Genomic DNA, 20,276 nt, shown 5'->3' with positions numbered 1-20,276 from the left:
GTAGTTGTATATTTTAAACAGTACACACTCTCGTACTCCTATGCCCTAGTCCCCTTCTAAATATAGGCTGCAGAGCTCCAGGAACACTCTGCAGACTTCAAGGAGGAACTGGAGACCTGAGGACCTATAGGAGGACGATACGAGACCTGAGTATATAAACAGAAGCGCTTATTACATACCTCATAAGCTGAGGTTGAATCAGGTGAGAGCGGATTTTTTCCAACTGTTAAAGTATAAGTTATTTATCTAAACGTACTACACGAAGTGTGCCTCTGGGCGCTTGTTTTGTCTCACACTCATATATATATATATATATATATATATATATATATATATATATATATATAGAGAGAGAGAGAGAGAGAGAGAGAGAGAGAGAGAGAGAGAGACCTTGAGAGCTGTCTGGGAGCAGTGAAAAATAGACTTGCTATGAGTAGTCTATATACTGACCAGCAACAATAATTTTTGTTAGAACTTTTGAATATCATTCTCTACTGTAATTACTTCCTGTTTGAGCATAGTTTTTATATGCAAATCAAGGGGACAGCAATGGGGTCCAATGTCGCCCCGACCTATGCAAATGTATTTATTACCATATTTGAGGAAAAGTTTTTATATCAGAATAAGTGGTTTATCCTATATGGCGCCACCTGGTTATATAGACGACATATTTGGGATATGGTGGGGCGACATTGGATCCCTTCATTTCATGAATTTGTCAATGACTTAAATATGGCAAAAAGGCATATATAGTTCACCCTTACTTGGGATGAGCATTCACTACAATTTTTGGATATGCTGGTTAATAAGGAAAGGGGTGCCCTTAAGACTGATATTTACAGGAAGAGTACGGATAAGAATAGTGTATTACACTACACAAGTGCCCACCCACCAACTTTAATAAAATCATTGCCAAGAAGTCAAATAACAAGTGTCAAAAGTCTCTTTGATAAAAAACAAGAGAAAATGGGAAATAAGTTTAGGACTAGAAGTTATCCATCTGAACTGATACATAAAGAAATATTGCGTGCTAAAGAAGAGACAGTTGTTACTAGGAAGGATGTTACAAATAAAGAAGATAGGATTATCTTTGTCTCAGAATATAATAATCAAAGTTCTAATATACAGAGAATCATTAGAAAATATTGGTTTATGCTGAGAGACTGCCATCCTGACATACAAGCCTTTCCCAGTACTCCTATGCCTGCCTGTAGAAAAGGTACTAGCTTGAAGGATAAGTTGGTGAGAGTCGATATAGGTAGTAATAAATGACAGAGACAAAATTATATGACAGAGAAAAGTCTGGGTTGTTACCCCTGCTTGGGGTGCGTTAATTGTAATAATATGGTCAAGAGTTCCAGTTTTGTCCATCCTTTGACAGATAACATTTTTAAGATAAATGGCTTTTTCACTTATAACACCTGTTATGCAATCTATCTATTTAAGTGTCCATGTGGGTGGATTTATATCGGAGAGACCACCCAAAGAGTAAGAGACAGGATTACACAACATAAGTCTAACATAAGTTGACACTACTGCCCCTGTTTCCAACCACTTTTTAATGTCTGGTCACACTATTGCACAACTTAAATTTCAGATAATAATCCAATTCCTGGTTCCACTTAGAGGGGGAGATAGAGAACTAATACTTAAAAAAAAAGAGAGAGAGAATGTGGATTTGTAAGCTTGACTGTATGTATCCAAAAGGCATGAATTACGAGTTAGACTTTAATCTTTTCCTATAATCATCTGTCCATTTGTATTAGGTTATTTAACATCCCTGCTATTTTTCTATGCATGTTTACCAGTGATATATATTCTGTATCTGTACAATAGACAGTCATATTTTATTATGTGAATATTGGTTTGGTTTTAATTTTACTATATGTACCACTGATATTAGAACACTAGGTGTCCGCATATAAGTGCAAAGATTGGAATGTCTTAATGATCAGGTTAATATGTGAATTGATACACCTATGGTGATGTGTATAAGAGAGGTGTATATTTTGACATGAGGCCATATGATTAAGGGCATTTGAGCCCGAAACGTCATGTTCTGTTGCTTCCTGGTACTAATAAAGTAAAAGTGAATATTACTTTGGTGGTGCTACTGTATTTGTGGACTGTAGATTGTATATACTGAAGAAAAGAACTGGTTTAGTACCTCAGCCTTCTCCCTGTCACTGTTAATCATGCTACCCTCCACACATTTTAATATACCTATATTGTCCTTCTTAGATTTTTTGCTATTTATGTACCCTTTTAGGGTTAGACTTAGAATCCTTTGCAATTAATCTTTCATTTTCAATTTTGGCTAATATGATTGCTTTTCTCATGCTTTGTTACATTTCTTATAAATATCATATGTTGAGTCTGTACTATTTTCTTTGAATAATTTAAATGCCCTACGTTTTTTTCTTAATTTCTCTTAACACATTTTTATTAGCTACATTGGCTTAGATTTTTTTTTTAATTTTTTTTTTATAACCATATGGTATTTGTTGATATGAATATTTATAGTTTTAAATGTTATCCATTTATCCTCTGTATTTTTATTAGAGAATACTTTGTCCCAGTTTATGTTATTTAATGATTTCCTTAAATCATTGAATGTTGCATTCTTAAAATGAAAAGTCTTAGTTAAACCTTTAAGACACTGCTTATGAAAAGAGATTTTAAATGTGACCATGTTATGATCACTGTTACCCAAATGTTCTTTGACTTCTATGTTTCATTATATATCTGTATTGTTTGATAGCACTAAATCCAATATAGCTTTATTCCTAGTTGGCTCCTCTATTAATTGTGACAAGAAGTTATTCCTGAGAACGTTTAAAAATCTATCATCCTTTAGCTGAATTACTAGTTTCATTGGCCCAGTTAATATCAGGGTAGTTAAAATCTCCCATAATTACAGCACTGTTATAAGCAGACTTACCTATTTGCATTAATAGTTGAGTTTCCTCCACGTCACCAATGTTGGGGGCTTGTAGCATGTTCCAAGAAATATTTTTTTAGGATTTTTGTTTCCCCCACTCTTTATCTCAACCCACAGGGTCTCTACATTTTCATCTGTATCATCATAAATATATTCCCTTATCGTAGGTTTAAGGTTAGGTTTAATATACATGCAGATTCCTTCACCCCTTTTTTATTCCTGTCCCTCCTAAATAAAGTATAAACCTCTAAGCTAACTGCCCAGTCATGTGAATCATCCCACCAAGTTTCAGTTATACTGATAACATCATAGTCCTCTTCTGCAACTAAGAGCTCCAGCTCCCCCATTTTACTCGTCATGCTTCTTGCCTTTGTTGTCATACATTTAATTTCCATGTAAAAAGATAAGAAGAGAGAGCGCACAAAAGACTCAAGTGTAGATTTTATTAGAATATTTTCACACAAAATATATTGCACTTACTAGAAATAAAATTTAAAACAGCATTCAGGATTCAACCCTCTTTCCTCTGCTTTAGTACCGCTCCACACTGCAGCCTAGGAAGTCAGTGTCTCCAGGTGTTCTAGGACAAAATAGCGTCTGTAGCAGGGCTTTCTGGATGCCCTTGTTGACTGCTTGTTTGCCAGATGGAAGGAGCGGTTTAAGCTTTGGTTGGAGCGTCGGACCTGTCAGCCGGTACCTGACGCGTTTCTCCCAGTCAGCGGCTGGGCTTTCTCAAAGGTAAATATCGGGTATAGTTCTCTTTACCGCACTCTTCCATTTAAAGGGCTATTAGCCATTCAGCAGCTTGTAGGTGTGTTTTTTTAGCCAATCTCAGGCTTCAAAACGTCTTGTGTATTTTTACGGACCAGTGGCCAATCAGACGTCAGGGGGTATGTTTGCTTACCAGACAGCATGATCGCTGGCTTTTCTCCATTACACATAATATATACAAACATACATTAACATGTTTAAACAGCAATACATTGTTAATATATGACTTTAACAACTAGACAAACATATTTACACTTATTATAAAGATCGATCCTAATGTTATTTCAGAACTTCTAATATTATATCTTTAAACTATTGCTAACAACCCTTGGTCAATAAAGCATTGATTATTATTTTTTATACAGATACAGGTTAAAAAAAAAATTTTGGTTATACATTTCATTATATCTCATATATTTTGATATATGTTTTTGATCTATATTTTTGGACAACACACGTAATTAAATGTCCTTCTAGACATATACCTCAAATTGATTGCTATTTGATTACCATATTGTGTTTGTTCTGTTTTGAGTGTGTGAGGACATTTGCGTTACGTCTATAAATAATATGTATTATGTCCCCTGTTATCACTTAGAGCCGAAAGTATTACAAACTTTTCAAAAAGGGTGACCATCGTTTATTCTAATATCTAGACATGCCGAATCTATCGAATGATCAATTCAATATATAGATTTAATGTTGCTGATACTTTAAATACATGTCATCTATTTTATAATGATGACAGCTTTTTAACCTAATGTTTCTTTAATTCCTATATATTCTTTGGGGTATATCCCTTCATCTGGATATACTGAGTCTACAGGAATATAGACACAATATATACCGGAATGTGTTTTTTTGAGTTGCAAAATATATTTAAAAATAACACTATCTTATAAATTCATAAAGAAAAAAAGAATTATTTATAAAATTAATTATAAAATTATTGTTATACTGATATGGAATTATAAGTGGAGTATACACTAAGAAAGTGTAGGTTATAGATTGTGCAAGGATCTACAGATTTATTTAAAAAAATTTGTTACAAAACTATTTGATCAAACTATTCATAGCTTATATAGCGATTTTTGGGCTCATTGTCATCAAAAAAAATTAATTGAATATATTATCTATATGTAGTTGTTAGTTGAAGTTGTTAAAGGAATATACTCATATAAATGCAGCTACATCTATATCTATATTTAGGCCGTGTGGTTGTAATGTTTTTAATTTATAGATCCATTTTGTTTCCAACTTTCTCAATTCTAAAAGGCGGTTGGGTTTAGTCACGGGAACCCTGTCTATGACTTGTACCTTAAGTGAACTAGGGTTATTTCTATGGCATTCTAAAAAATGTTTTGGAACACTGTGATTTGTCATCTTTTTTTTAATGTTGTAGATATGTTCATTAATTTGCCGTCTTATTTGGTGTTTCGTGCGGCCCACATAAAGTAGGCCACACCCACACTGTATTAAATAAACCACATATATTGATTCACAATTGCTTTTAAACGAAATGTTGAAAGTTTCAGTTACTGAGCTATTTGAAAATGTAGGTGCTCTATTAATGTGTTTGCACATATTACATCGGGACTTTCCGCATTTCATAGTTCCCTTCCACTCGCTTAACCAGGTTGTTCCAATTTTTGCAGTCCCTGTTTCATTAGCCTTGTTTTTTATAATTGGTTTTATCTTACTTGGGGCAAGCATGTTCTTAAGGCTTTTACCTTTCCGGTAATTAATGGTTGGTTTATCCCCTATTGATGGCCCTAAAATGGGGTCTAGTTGGAGTAGCGGCCAGTGCTTTTTAATTATGTTTTCAAAACTCTTTGAGCCTTCGTTAAAAGTTGTTATAAGTCTCGGTGGATCTGGTTTTGGTGGTTCTGTAAGTTTATCATGTATGTGAGACCCTATCGTCTTTGATTTAACTATTTTATCTCTGTGAAATATGTTTCTCTCTTTTAAAATGGCCTTAGTTTTTGCAGCTTGTATTAGTTCCTGGTCATAACCCTTTTCCAAAAAATGTTCTTCTAAAATTTTTGCTTCAGTTTCGAAATCTGTTTCATATGTACAATTTCTTTTTATCCGTAGAAATTGACTGTATGGGACATTATTTAACCATGATTTTCTATGTGCACTTTTTGCTTGAATATAACTGTTTCGATCAGTATTTTTGCGATAATTTTTAACTGCTATTCTTCCTGTAGTGTCTGTAAAAAGTATTAAATCTAAAAATTTGATTATTTATCTTGAATAGGAATTGGTAAAAGTTAAATTAAAATTATTATTATTAATATATTTCATAAAATTATCTATTCCCGTCATATCCCCTTTCCAGAGGATAATGACGTCATCTATATATCTGCCATATGATACTATATTATTTGAGAATGGGTTATTATGCCAGATATATTCATTTTCAAATGCATTTACGTAAAGATTTGCATAGGATGGGGCAAATGTTGTCCCCATCGCTGTGCCTTGTGTCTGCAAATAATATTTGTTCTCGAACATAAAATAATTGTGCTGTAGAATAAAATTTATACTATCAATTAAAAATAGTGTAATGTTTTATTGGAATTGACCATTTTAAAAGTTCCTCTTTTATCTTATTCGTACCATTGATGTGGGGTATGCAGGTATATAATGAAGCCACATCACAGGTTAGCCAGTACATGTCTTCTTCCCACGGTCTGCCCTCAAATCTTTTAATTACCTCTGTTGTGTCTTTAAGGTATGCTTTCATGTTCATCACTGTTGGTTGAAGGTAGAAGTCAACGTATTTAGATAAATTGTCGCTAATTGATCCAATTCCGGAATCCCTAAATTATAGTTAAGATCTCCCAGCAGCCCTACGCAAGTTCTCCAAAAGTGCTTAATCTTGGGGCATTCCCATCACACGTGCATCAAGGTACCTATCTGGCCACAACTTCTCCAACAAACTGGAAACTCCCGTAGGTCTTTTTCCAACGCTACATGAGCACTAGTCTTTGTTAATGGCTGTCCATTATTCAGACAAGAATAGAAGTATGATAGAAGTCCCTTTGGTTTGTTGTCTGTCAGCCAACATGTTTCCCATAATGTTTTTCCCTCAACCCATTGTTTAGTAGACCCCAATTCTGCATACAGGGTTTGTGCATAGGATAGCAAGTTCGCCTGATCAATGGCAAGATCCTCCTGCTTTCTCTCCAGGGTTTCTGTTCTTTCATTTTGTGAGTTTAAATCTCTCCTCAAGTCTGCTACTGAGCTTCTTATCTCACTCTTAAGAGATGTATAGTGGGTGTCAATTTTGGAAGATAGGGCATTAATTGAGTCCAGTACTTGGGAGTCAGAGTGCGATGATCTCCCCTTAGCTGTGGTTCCTGTTTCTGGCGTGTCTTTATATGATATATGTTATTATCTGGATTCTTTGTCAGATCCATCTCTGTCTGAAAGCATTCTACTATTAAAGAGATCTGCTACTGTACATTTAGGTAGGGCCTTCCACTTGCCTTTGTTGATGCTTTTTTCTATTATAATGCGCCATCTTTGCCTAGGAGTAGCTGACTGTGGTAATGAAATTGTAGACGACCCTGGATCTTGAGTATTAGTGGCTTGCAAACTCTGTTCTTTACTGCTCCTCCTAAGCCACAGAGTCTCCCCCCTTTGACAAGTGTACCATCTATTAAGGTATTTGTGGTTGCTTAGAACCCCCACTCCTCCCCCATCTGGAGGTTTTAGTGGGAAGGCATGGTCTAGCTTATTTCACTCAGAGTAATGGTTCGCTTTCTCAAGTTTGCAAAAGCTAGGATGAATTAGGGAATGCCACTGAAAGGTGTGTCAAGTGTTTGCGCAACTCCCCGGGGAAAGTTTCCTCACTGGACCAAGTTGGAAAGGGGTGTGTGGATATTACCTGCTGCAACAAGGAACAGCAGTAAAGGGGGGGGTGCACCTAATAACTCTTGTAGGTTCTATTTGCCACACCTAAGGCACCTATGTAATCTTTCAGCACGCTGCTGTGTTTTTGGGCTGTAGAGATCAATATGGTCTGGTATTTGAATAGGGCAAGCTCCACCCAATGTCCAGTTGGACTAGGGCAGGAAGGTAGGGGTGCAGGACCCCATGGGCTCTTTAATTATGTTGTATGTAAGATATTGTGTACCTTCTAAAAGTGTCTCTCTTGGAGGCTTCACTGTGAATCTAGGTCTTATATTCCTATTTTCAGGGGATTTACTTCTCTACCTCCTATGACACAGTCTATTCAGAGTCCCAAGCTAGTATTGGAGGTCTTATCCCCTTATGATCCGTCTCCACTGCACACTAGGTGTCTTGATGCAGTGCTGCGTAGTGGGGCATTAAAATGGTGGATTTTCACACCGAAACTTATTTTAGCCGACTGAATTATACCCAGTAGTGTGTAGAGATGGTGATTGAATCTTACCCTCTGTAGCTTAGGTTCCGGACACCCCGTGCCCTCTGTGAATCCAAGTCTTGACCTCTCTGGGTATCTATCTCCAGGCTCTCTGCCTGATATATGTGGCCTCCAAGATCTCTCCACAGCGTGTGGCTCCTTAGCTTCTGGCTGTGCTGTCTGGTAACCGATGCCGGTGCTGTGTGTGTGGCCTTTTACTCTTACAGCTTTACTGCTGCCCAGTATCCTCCTGGCCTCTTAGAGAACTCTTACCCACTCCTAATTTCAAAGTGGGCCCTCCTTCTCTTAGATCTACACACTGCTGCTTGCCGCAGGGCTTCTCCACCCCAACTCCTCTGCTCACTTCTTCTGATGTCCTCCCGAGTGGATCCTCGACCCTCCGGAGGGAAAACTGGCACTCTTGTATTTCAGTGATTCTGGCAGCGTGCTGTGCCTCTGTGCCTGTGCTGCGATTTCGGGCTCAAAGTTTGTGGGTTGACGGAGGTCCGGTCCGCAGGCAAGTCAATCTGTTCTCTAGACCCTGTTTAAAGTTTAGATACCCTTGATTCCAATGTTTCAAACCTCTAGGTAGCACTTTTAATATAAATTTGCCCGCCAGTGCTCCAGAACTCTATGCGCCCACAACCTCTTCATTCAGCGGTTAGCTCCGCCCCCATAAAAAGGGTTTTATCACGGGTGTATGTGCATATTAGAAGTAGTCCTATCCCCTGAGCTCTGCTCACAACCTCCTTTTCTCCTCCTCTGTTGTTGCCTCCTCAAATTTCTGTCTACAGGACTTCTCAAAAAAATTCAAGCACTCCTTAAAGACTCTACTGTTGAGGAATGCATACAACATCCACTAACCTTTCTTATCTCCGTTCCTCTCCTCCACTGTCATCACTTGAAGCCCCTTAGCATGTAAGCCTACAAGCCCAGCTGTTTTGTAGATCTCATTCATGAAATCTGATGTACAACAGTGCAACTCTTGTCAGGGTCCTCTATGTATTTGTCTCCTATAAATGCTTCCCTTGAAATGAAGAGAAGTGTAACAGGGATTCAAAGTAAAAATATTTATCAGCCATTACCTGCTAATAGCTACCAGGTACTTACAAAATTAAACACAGATTGTGACTGAAATATGAAAAAGTGTGTCCATATCAGTCCTCCCATAATCGGACCTTGCTGCTCAGCTGATATCCTAAGAATCTAAACAACGAGCCCCAGGAACAGAGACTCTTCTCCAGAAATCAGCTGAGCACCGAGGTCTAATTGTGCGAAAACTAATGGGAACTTAAAAACATGAAAAATTAGCACCAGTAAAAGCTGCTAGAACCCACACAAAAATCCAAAACAATGTAGCCAAATAGCAAAATGCAGCAGCACATATAATTGTAAAATATTTGTTAGAAAAAAATGAAACAAAATTATACAATGTTTCGGACATACATGTCCTTTATAATGTAATATAATTACAAAGACACAACTGCATTTTAAATACCCTTTCATAACCCCGCCCATTTTAACATCATCACAGTGATCCAAATTTATAGAAACATAGAGAGATTCTACTCTTTTCATTTCCAAAAGGGGCTCTAGTTTCAAACTGATAAAGCCAGAAAGCTTCTCTTTGTTTGAGTCTCTGTTACCTATCTCCACTACGTCTAGCCACAGCCACATCTTCATTCATTTATAAGCTAAGATGACTCACAGAGTAAACTGCCTCATAGAAATGACACACTAACAGCAATTTATCATTATGAATTCTAATGTTAGGCTTGTGTTCCGTGAAACAATGATGTACTGTCCTTGTTTCACCTATAATATGCCACATGCAATACTTAGGTAAGTAAATTACAAACTTAATATTGCAGGTAAAATACCCCTTAATTGAAAAATGGATGGAAAAAAAATAGGAGTCACGTATCAAACTATTACAGTTTATAGACCCCAAACATGGGAAAAAGACATTTTATTTGAGATTAAAGGAACAGTCAACACCAGAATTTCTGTTGTTTTAAAAGATGGATAATCCCTTAATTACCCATTTCCCAGTTGTGCATAATCAACACAGTTATAATAATACACGTTTTACCTCTGTAATTACCTTGTATTTAAGCCTCTGCAGACTGCCCCCTTATTTCAGTTCTTTTGACAGACTTGCATTTCAGCCAATCAGTGCTCACTCCGCGGTAAATTCCTGTGCATGAGCTCAATTTTATCTATATGAAACACATGAGCTGATGCCCTCTAGTGGTCAAAATGCATTCAGATTAGAGGTGGCCTTCAAGGTCTAAAAAATTAGCATATGAACCTTCCTATTTGAATCATGAAAGTTTTTTTTGGACTTGACTGTACCTTTAAAGTCAGCTCCAGAGCAGCAAAGCACTACTGGGACTAGCTGCAAACATCTGGTAAACGAATGACTGGAGGCAAATGCAGCTCCTGGGCCTATCTATGCATTTCATAAAAGGATACCAAGAGAATGAAGTAAATCCAAAAGTCATGCTTTACCTGAACCCTGAAATTTTATTTTGACCTTCACATCCCTTTAAGTTTATTTTGGGGTGATTATATTAACCTATAATTATATTAGTAAACACAATGTTCATCTCTTAATACAATGGCCTTCTATTACTTCCAGTTGCCCTTGTACTATATCTTTAACACATTTGTTTTATGGGTTTTATTGTGTATATTGCAGCTAATAAAAGTTATGTCCTCTCTATGCTAAATATAAGTATTCTTTTGTTGTAAGGTATCTTTCTTTCTAATTATTTTTTTATAAATTTTTTATAATACCACTCAGGACTAAGCAAACCAGATAAATAAATATAGGGCACAATTACATATGTGGTGTCACCCGCAAAAGTCGTCAGCGCGGTTTTTTAGTCGGGCATTGCTATCACATATACGGCGCCGCATATAAATGTGGCGCATATATTTCATCCATCGCCCGCTAATTTTACTACCATAAACTAACATAGAACCGCGTTGCAAAACGGTATCACATATTCAGCGCAAGGACTTGCACGGTGAAAATGGAGAAATCTTACTCCATTTTCACCTCGCCACACATAGGCAGGCACAGCAAGCCTTGCGCTGAAAATGTGAGCACCTTAACTCCCTGAAAGTTCTAACTAACGCATGCGCAATATCTACCTGTCAACCGGCATCTCCTCCACCGCAATAACTATTAAAATATATTAACCCCTAATCCGCCAACCCCCACTTCGCAAACTACCTAATAAACACCTAGATTATGAGTTTTGCGCTAAACAGGGTGCGAAACGAACGCAACAAAAGTTGTGTTATTTCACTTTCCATAGCACTGCAATTACGAGTTTCTTAATAGCCTCCTTGTGCATGTGATATGGTGGCGTTAAGCTCCATACCACACAAAAGCCAAGGGCTGAGAATACTTGCTCATGCACGCTTTCCCCCATAGGCATCAATGGGGAGAGAGTGTTAGAAAAAAACCTGAAGTGCGGAATGGAGATCGCCGAAACGCAACCCCATTGATGTCTTTGGGGAAAAGAAAGTTAGGTTTAAACCTAACACCCTAACATAAACCCCAAGTCTGAACACCCCTAATCTGCCGCTCCCGACATCGCCGACACTAATAAAAGTTATTAACCCCTATTCCGCCACTCCCGAAATCTCTGACACTATAATAAAGTTATTAAACCCTAATCTGCCGCCCTCAACATTTCTGCCACTAATAAAAGCTATTAACCCCTATTCCGATGCTCCCCGACATAGCCACCACTAAATAAAGTTATTAACCCCTAAACTGACAGACCCCCAACATCGCAAAACACTAAATTAAACTATTAACCCTAAACCTTACACCCCCTAACTTTAAATTAAAATTACAATATAACTCTATTTAAATAAATAAAAACTTACCTGTGAAATAAATATAAACCTAACATTAAACTATAAATTAACCTTACATAACTAATCTAATAAAATTTAAAAAAACTACCAATTAAAATATCTAAATTACAAATTTAAAAAAAAACTAAAAATGTGAAAAAAATTAAAAAAAATCTGTTACAACTAAAAAAAACAAATCCTACGAAAAATTTAAAAAACCTAAGTTTACCAAAAATAATAAACACTAAAATCATGAAAAATAAAAAACACTAAGATTACAAAAATATAAACGAAATTATCAAAAATAAATACAATTAAACCTAATCTAATAGCCCTATAAAAATAATAAAGCCCCTTCAAAATAAAAACCTACAATAAACTACCAATAGCCCTTAGAGGACGTGCAGGATGGGATCGGCTTCCAGGATGGCTCCGCCCCGTGCCGCCAGCATGAAGACTGAAGATGCCCCTGGGATAGATGAAGACCTCGCTGCCTGAATAAAGACCTCGCCATCTGGATGAAGACTTTTCGCCGCCTGATGTCTGGACTTCAGAAACTCTTAGATCTTCTGGGGTTAGTATTAAAAAAAATTAACATTTTTTGGGTGTTTTTTTTTTAGATTAGGGTTTGGGCTTTAAAAAAGAGCTAAATGCCCTTTTAAGGGCAATGCCCATACAAATGCCCCTTTAAGGGCAATGAATATTTTAGGATTTTTTTAGAGTTAGGTTTTTTATTTTGTGGAGTTGGTTGGGTGGTCGGTTTTACTGTTGGGGGGACTTTGTATTTCTTTACAGGTAAAAGAGCTGATTTCTTTAGGGCAATTCCCTACAAAAGGCCCTTTTAAGGACTATTGGTAGTTTATTGTAGGCTAGGGGGTGTTTTTATTTTGGGGGGCTTTTTTATTTTATAGGGCTATTAGATTAGGTGTAATTGTTTTTATTTTTGATCATTTAGTTTATTTTTTTGTAATCTTAGTGTTTTTTTATTTTTCGTGATTTTAGTGTTTATTATTTTTGGTAAACTTTTTAAATTTTTTCCTAGCATTTGTTTTTTTTTAGTTGTAATTTAGATTTTTTATTTTTTTCCGTAGTGTTATTTTTTTTTAATTTGTAATTTAGATATTTTAATTGGTAGTTTTTTTATTTTATTAGAATAGTAATGTTAGGTAAGATTAATATATTTAAAGATAGTTATATTGTAATTTTAATTTAAAGTTAGGGGGGTGTTAGGTTTACGGATTAATAGTTTAATTTAGTGTTTTGCGATGTGAGGGGCCGGCGGTTTAGGGGTTAATAGGTTTATTTAGTGGCGGAGATGTGGGAGACCGGAGGTTTAGGGGTTAACAACTTTATTTAGTGGCGGCGATCTCGGGGAGCAGCAGAATAGGGTATAATAGCTTTATTATAGCGGTGGAGATGTGGTGGAGCGGCAGTTTAGGGGTTAGTATATTTAAATTGTGTTGCCGATGTGGGTGGGCAGCAGATTAGGGGTTAATAGGTTTATTTAATAGCCGCGATGTGGGTGGGCAGCAGATTAGGGGTTAATAAGTTTTAAATAGTGTTTGCGATGCGGAAAGGCCTCGGTTCGGGGGTTAATAGGTAGTTTATGGGTGTTAGTGTACTTTCTAACAGTTTAGTTATGAGTTTTGTGAAACATGTTTGTTTCACAAAACTCTTAACTACTGCTTTCAGATGGCGGTATGGATCATGTCGGTATAGTCTGCAATGCAAGAATTTTAGCCTCACTGCACAACCTGTAATACCGGTGCTATAGAAATCCCACACAAAAACGTAATTTTTTTGAGTGCGGTATTGAGGTTGCGTTACAGGCTACAATGCTTGCGGTATAGCTATACCAACCCCCCACATTGCAATAAACCTAAACTATTAACTCCTAAACCGACAACCCCCCACAACACAAATAACTCATTAAATTACTAAGCCCCCTAACCTAACACCCCCAAAATTAACCCCAATTACCTAAAATTAAAAAATACTAAATTACAATTAAAATATAAAAAAAACTAACATTACTTTAAAAATAATAAAACTAAGTTTAAATTAATCTAAAATTACAAAAAATAAAAAAATCTAACCTTACGGAAAAAAATAAACCAAATTATCAAAAATTTAAAAATTAAACCTAATCCCTATGAAAATAAACCCCCCCAAAATAAAAACACCCCCTAATCTAAACTAAATTACCAATAGCCCTCATTGCCCTAAGTTAAACAGCTCTTTTACGTTTAAAAAATGTGCCCCCTATCAGTAAAACCCCCCACCCACCAAACCCACCAAAATAAAAAACCTAACAATAAAAAAATCTAAACTTCACATTGCCCCTAAAGGGGCATTTGTTTGGGCATTAAGCTTTTTTACTGCCCTTAAAAGGGCATTCTGCTCTTTTAAGCCCTAATCTTAAAAACAAAAAACTAAGTCTAACCCCCAAATAGGTATTCACCCTTCCTGAAGTCCGGCACCCTTCCTTACAGGCGGCAGTGAAGTCTTCTTGGAGGTGGCGACATCTTTTTCAGTGCGACAACCTCTTCTATCTTCATCCAGGACCAAGCCGGAGCGGAGGTGGCCGTTGAACAAGACCGGCGACTGCGGAGCTATCCAGCATGGAGATCCTCTTCGTACGATCACTGCCGCACACTGCAAGGTACCTGTTTAAAAATGGGGTACCTTGCATTCCTATTGGCTGACATTTTCAAATCAGCCAATAGGATGAGAGCTACTGAAATCCTATTGACTGATTTCAACAAGTAATGTTAGGTTTTTTTATTTTAATTGTAATTTAGTATTTTTTTATTGTAGGTGATTGTGGTTAATTTAGGGGGTGTTAGGTTAGGGGGCTTAGTAATTAAATTATTTATTTACATTGTGGGGGGTTGGTGGTTTAGGATTTAATAGATTAATTAGGTTTATTGCGATGTGGGGGTTGGCGGTTTAGGGGTTAAAACTTTTATTATTAGTTGCAATGTGGGGGGTTTGCCGATTTAGGGGTTTTGACGTGTTGTGTTTATTTTTGGGAGGCAGGATAGACTTTTACGGGAGATTTTAACTTTTTTTTTTTTTCTTAGGCGCCGGCAGTTTCTAAACTGCTGTAGTAAATCATTGGCAACTCCATAAATGTGTATTTCCGCACATCTCTGGACATTGCTAGTTTATGAACTGCCGACGGAATTTATGTGATTCCCCGATGTGCAGGGTGAAATTAAAGGCGACACAGGTTTCAGCAGTTTTGCTGAAGCCTGCACCGTATATGTAATGTCGCCCATAGTGGTAATCAGTACTTTCCAGACAACTAGAGAATCATAAGAACTTCCGTATGTTTTAGGTCTGGCACCATAGTTTTGTAAATTAGGTTGATGTAACCTTAGTTATAAAATGTTACTTTTGATCAGTTGTCTTCAATGAAAAGAAGAGTAGTATTAAAGAGATTTATCTGCCCCTTTAAAGAGACAGTGTACTATAAACGTTTTCCTTTTCATGTGTTCCCAAAGATCCATTTTAGCTGATGGAGTGCATACAATTGTTTACAAATATTTCCTTTACCCTTATTTTGCCATATGAAATTGCTTGCTTTGCTTGTTGAAAACAGCACCTATACTAAAAATGTAAATAGCAGAATTGGCTATGAGCTAAAAACAAGAAACAGCTGCAGAAATCAACATTCCATTGGGGGTGGGAGAAAGAGCTCAGTCTATTTAAAACGGTTTTCCTGCCACAGCTTATCAACTGAATACCTGAGCACACGGTCTTATAAAGATTGTAATATAAAATGTTTAATTATATACAGGGAAATAACTTTGCAATATACTTTCCTTATTTATTTTTCCCCTTTTTCTGTAATCTAAGTTTAAACTAGACTTGCGCAGCAAAAATTCAGCTAGATTACGAGTTGAGCGTTATGACTCAAATAGTAGCATTATGGCCCATAACGCATCATTTTCCCTAACACAGCCATTACAAGTTTCAAAAAACCTTGCTTAGCATCACAAAAATCCCCATCTATGCTCAAATCCATAACGCTATCCAAAACCAGTAGATAATGATAAATCGCAACCAAAAACATTCACGAATCACTTCAAAAATATTATACAAAGTACACTTACACTCATACAAACAATCTACAATTTTTTTTTTAAATATAACGGATAAAAGATATGAGATCTCGGGTGTTAGAAAAAAAATGCGCACAAACCCATTTTACATTGATTTTCCTAGACATACATAAACGTACTCTCATTTAGCTACATCTACGTGGAAATATCATCACATACATACAGAAAACGATACATGCAAACAATATACAGCACATTACGTACACAAAACATTTTTTAAATAGGAAATTAAAACAATTTCATGAACCCTTTCCCAGAATGATATGACGTCACTCACTATACGCTCAACAGGACTGTTGGAAGTTTTTTTTCTTTCAATTTCTAGCCTCCATTGACTTCTATGGGGAATACGTGCTCGTGCACGCGACCGGCCTCTTTCTGTAATGCACGCAATATTTTTCTCTTTTAAAACTTGTAATGGCAGCGTTAAAATTGTGCCGCTAATTTATTCATTGTTGCATAGGTCCCGCAATGACAAATAGATCACGACATATACTATTTGACACTGGAATTAGGTGTTCTACATGTGTGAACATCACTACAACATCAAAATCTTTTAGGAAATTACATTACATCAACTATAAATCACGATCATATCTATCATCACCAATACAAAATCAGTTTCAAGAATTAGCACATATTTAAACGGACATAAAAAATACTTTTTTAGATTTCATTATTCAGAAACAGTAGGCAATTTTAAACACTTGTCTCATTTACGTCTATTATATAATTTAATTTATTCTCTTCATATGCTGTCTGTACATAGATGCCTTCTAAGAATTGCCTCACACATGTGCAATAATAGGTAAGTAAGAACAAGGTAAATATATACCCTGCCAGTAATATTTTTGTTACAAATATGCATTCGTAAAAAAATAAATGCATATGTCTAGTAGTTTAAACATGTGCTCCTTTAGTTTTTAGCACTGGAAAATCCACAATGTTTAAACTAAAAATAAGCATTTGTTTTGTTACGAATGCATATTTTGTAACAAATCATTGTGCATTTTTCCATTTCTGAAAACTGAAAGATCACAAATCTAACCTTGCCACATATCTGTATTATGTGTAACTGTTATAATTTATGCTTAACAATTGTGATTTTGTTAACATAATTATAGTGGTAAGTCCTGTCTTCAACAAACTCATGTCTTGATTGACTGCTTTAAATAAGGAAAAATGTGTGTGTGTCGGGGGGTTAACCATTAAAAAAAATTGTAGCAAACAATGCGTTAATGTGTTCTAATAACTTTGAGTCTCTGTTGATATGTCAATATATCAGAAGACTGCAAACAATATTGGGCTAGATTACAAGTGGAGCTAATTTATTGCACACCCGTAAACAAGCAAATTTGCACATTTGCGGGAGTGCAATAAATAATCAGCCATTACAGGTGGCTGGTTATTGCTCCGCAAGCTCAGAAAATTAACCAGAGATTTGATCTCTCGTAAGTTTTCTAAAAGTGCCCCAAATGCTCTCAAAATAGATGGTATTTTAATTGTTCTATGAAAAAAAAAATCTTCATAAAAAAATACTGTATGAAGCTGTTTTAAGGGGTTAAAGTTGGCGGTTGTTAGAAAAAAAATGGCACTGAAAATTGCCGTTACATTTTGTTCTATGGGAACTGTGTGTTCCCAATAAATGTATATGCTCATAAACATATATATTTACAATTGCAGTCCATCAATGCGCTACTTACCCCTTTTGTTGCGCTTAGGTTCTGTGCCGTTTATGACAGCGTCAGAACGATTTCCCATTGGAGCCTTTGGAAGCACGCTCTTGTGAGCACAATGCTTCTGTGCAATGCAAGCGTGAGGTCGCATTCGCAGTTGCACCTAACTCGTAATACCAGCACACCTTAGCGTGCCCTGGTATTACTCAGTTGAGCGCAAATATCACTTAAGCATAAGCGATATTTTGCGCTCAACTCGTAATCTGGCCCATTATTACTAGGTGTTTACTTTCTGTATAAAAAGTCATAAGTTTATTGTGCAGCTATTATCAAGTCCCTTATTATACACAGCTTGACAGTCATAAGCTCCAACAATCCATTAGAAAATGTGCTAATGCTTTGTTTAATTCATAAGACATTTTAGAGATGTAAGCATTGTGCGGTTTTTGATTATTGAATTAAGTACTAGAAAAATCTGTCTCAAAGGAACAAGAAAGAATGACAATGGGTGTCTCAACTGTTTGTTAATAATACTAAGTGGTTTAATGTTTACATGTGCAGCCAAATTAAATTAGATCAGCATTTGAAAATACATGGAAAATGTGGCACTCCATGCTGTGAAAGGAGTTAGTGAGTCTCTCAAGGCAAAATGTATCCAAGCGTTGAAAGAACCTATATAAAACTGCAGTATTTATCTCTCTTTTGAACTAGCTATATGGATTCTAATTTATTACCTATTTGATAGGCAAACTATTTCTGAAGTTCCTGCAAAATAAAATGTATCCTTATAGATCACTGGTTTTCAAACTTGTCCTCAGGCCTATTAACAGCCCAGATTTTAAGGATAGTTCAGACTTTGGGCTCGTTTCCATTAAGCCATAATTTATTTTGTGTGCACTCGCAAATCGTTAAATATGCTATCGGAAGCAATATTGTTTATCGACTGTTTCCAATGCACACTGTCGGAGGCTATAGATACATTGAGAAATATTACACCCAGCTCAACTAGGTGTAAAGGAGGAAAAAGGAGCTTTTTGAGGTCTGTTTCCCATTGAAATTGCAAATCCTAAAAACATTTATCAGTGTTTCAATGTAGAAATAACATTATATATGCTACATTTATTGGTGCTATGTATAGGAATATTTTCATCTATGTTTTCATAGAAATATCAATATTTATGTACATAGAAAAATAGATACCTATTCCAAATGCAACCTTTGGCCAGGGATGCTATATATATTCTCAATACATATATAAATATAATTATAGCTAATAATAATCTTCGCCTACATGTATATATGTGTCTTGATGTATGTTTTTAAGGGGGTTTAATTTTTTAAATAAATAAAATGTTAATCATTCCAAAAGATCAATATTAACTATGTCATAGTAAGACATATGCATAAAATGATTTTATGTCTTACATTGCTTTATTGAAAGAACTGTTTATATATATATATATATATATATATTAGCGCTTCGTAACCTGTTGGCGCTCTACAAATACCTGATAATAATAATAATATATATATATATATATATAAAATTTCAGCTGATTCTGCATATCCTCTTAAAAAATGGATTTGGACACCAGTGAAGGAGAGACCAGGTTGTTGGGCCTGCTAAATAAAGGTAAAATATATTTGTTTGCTGCCCTTGTATGGTATGTCAGAAATATTGATTGTGCCTTGCAAAATGTTCACTATAATCTGTTTTTGTGCACATACATGTGTTGCTTGATTTTCTCGTGTGTGTGTGTGTGTGTGTGTGTGTATATATATATATATATATATATATATACAGGGAGTGCAGAATTATTAGGCAAATGAGTATTTTGACCACATCATCCTCTTTATGCATGTTGTCTTACTCCAAGCTGTATAGGCTCGAAAGCCTACTACCAATTAAGCATATTAGGTGATGTGCATCTCTGTAATGAGAAGGGGTGTGGTCTAATGACATCAACACCCTATATCAGGTGTGCATAATTATTAGGCAACTTCCTTTCCTTTGGCAAAATGGGTCAAAAGAAGGACTTGACAGGCTCAGAAAAGTCAAAAATAGTGAGATATCTTGCAGAGGGATGCAGCACTCTTAAAATTGCAAAGCTTCTGAAGCGTGATCATCGAGCAATCAAGCGTTTCATTCAAAATAGTCAACAGGGTCGCAAGAAGCGTGTGGAAAAACCAAGGCGCAAAATAACTGCCCATGAACTGAGAAAAGTCAAGCGTGCAGCTGCCAAGATGCCACTTGCCACCAGTTTGGCCATATTTCAGAGCTGCAACATCACTGGAGTGCCCAAAAGCACAAGGTGTGCAATACTCAGAGACATGGCCAAGGTAAGAAAGACTGAAAGACGACCACCACTGAACAAGACACACAAGCTGAAACGTCAAGACTGGGCCAAGAAATATCTCAAGACTGATTTTTCTAAGGTTTTATGGACTGATGAAATGAGAGTGAGTCTTGATGGGCCAGATGGATGGGCCAG

Source organism: Bombina bombina, chromosome 1 (assembly GCF_027579735.1).
Source record: "Bombina bombina isolate aBomBom1 chromosome 1, aBomBom1.pri, whole genome shotgun sequence".
Lineage (NCBI taxonomy): Eukaryota > Metazoa > Chordata > Amphibia > Anura > Bombinatoridae > Bombina > Bombina bombina.
Note: the sequence above shows the minus strand (reverse complement) of the source record.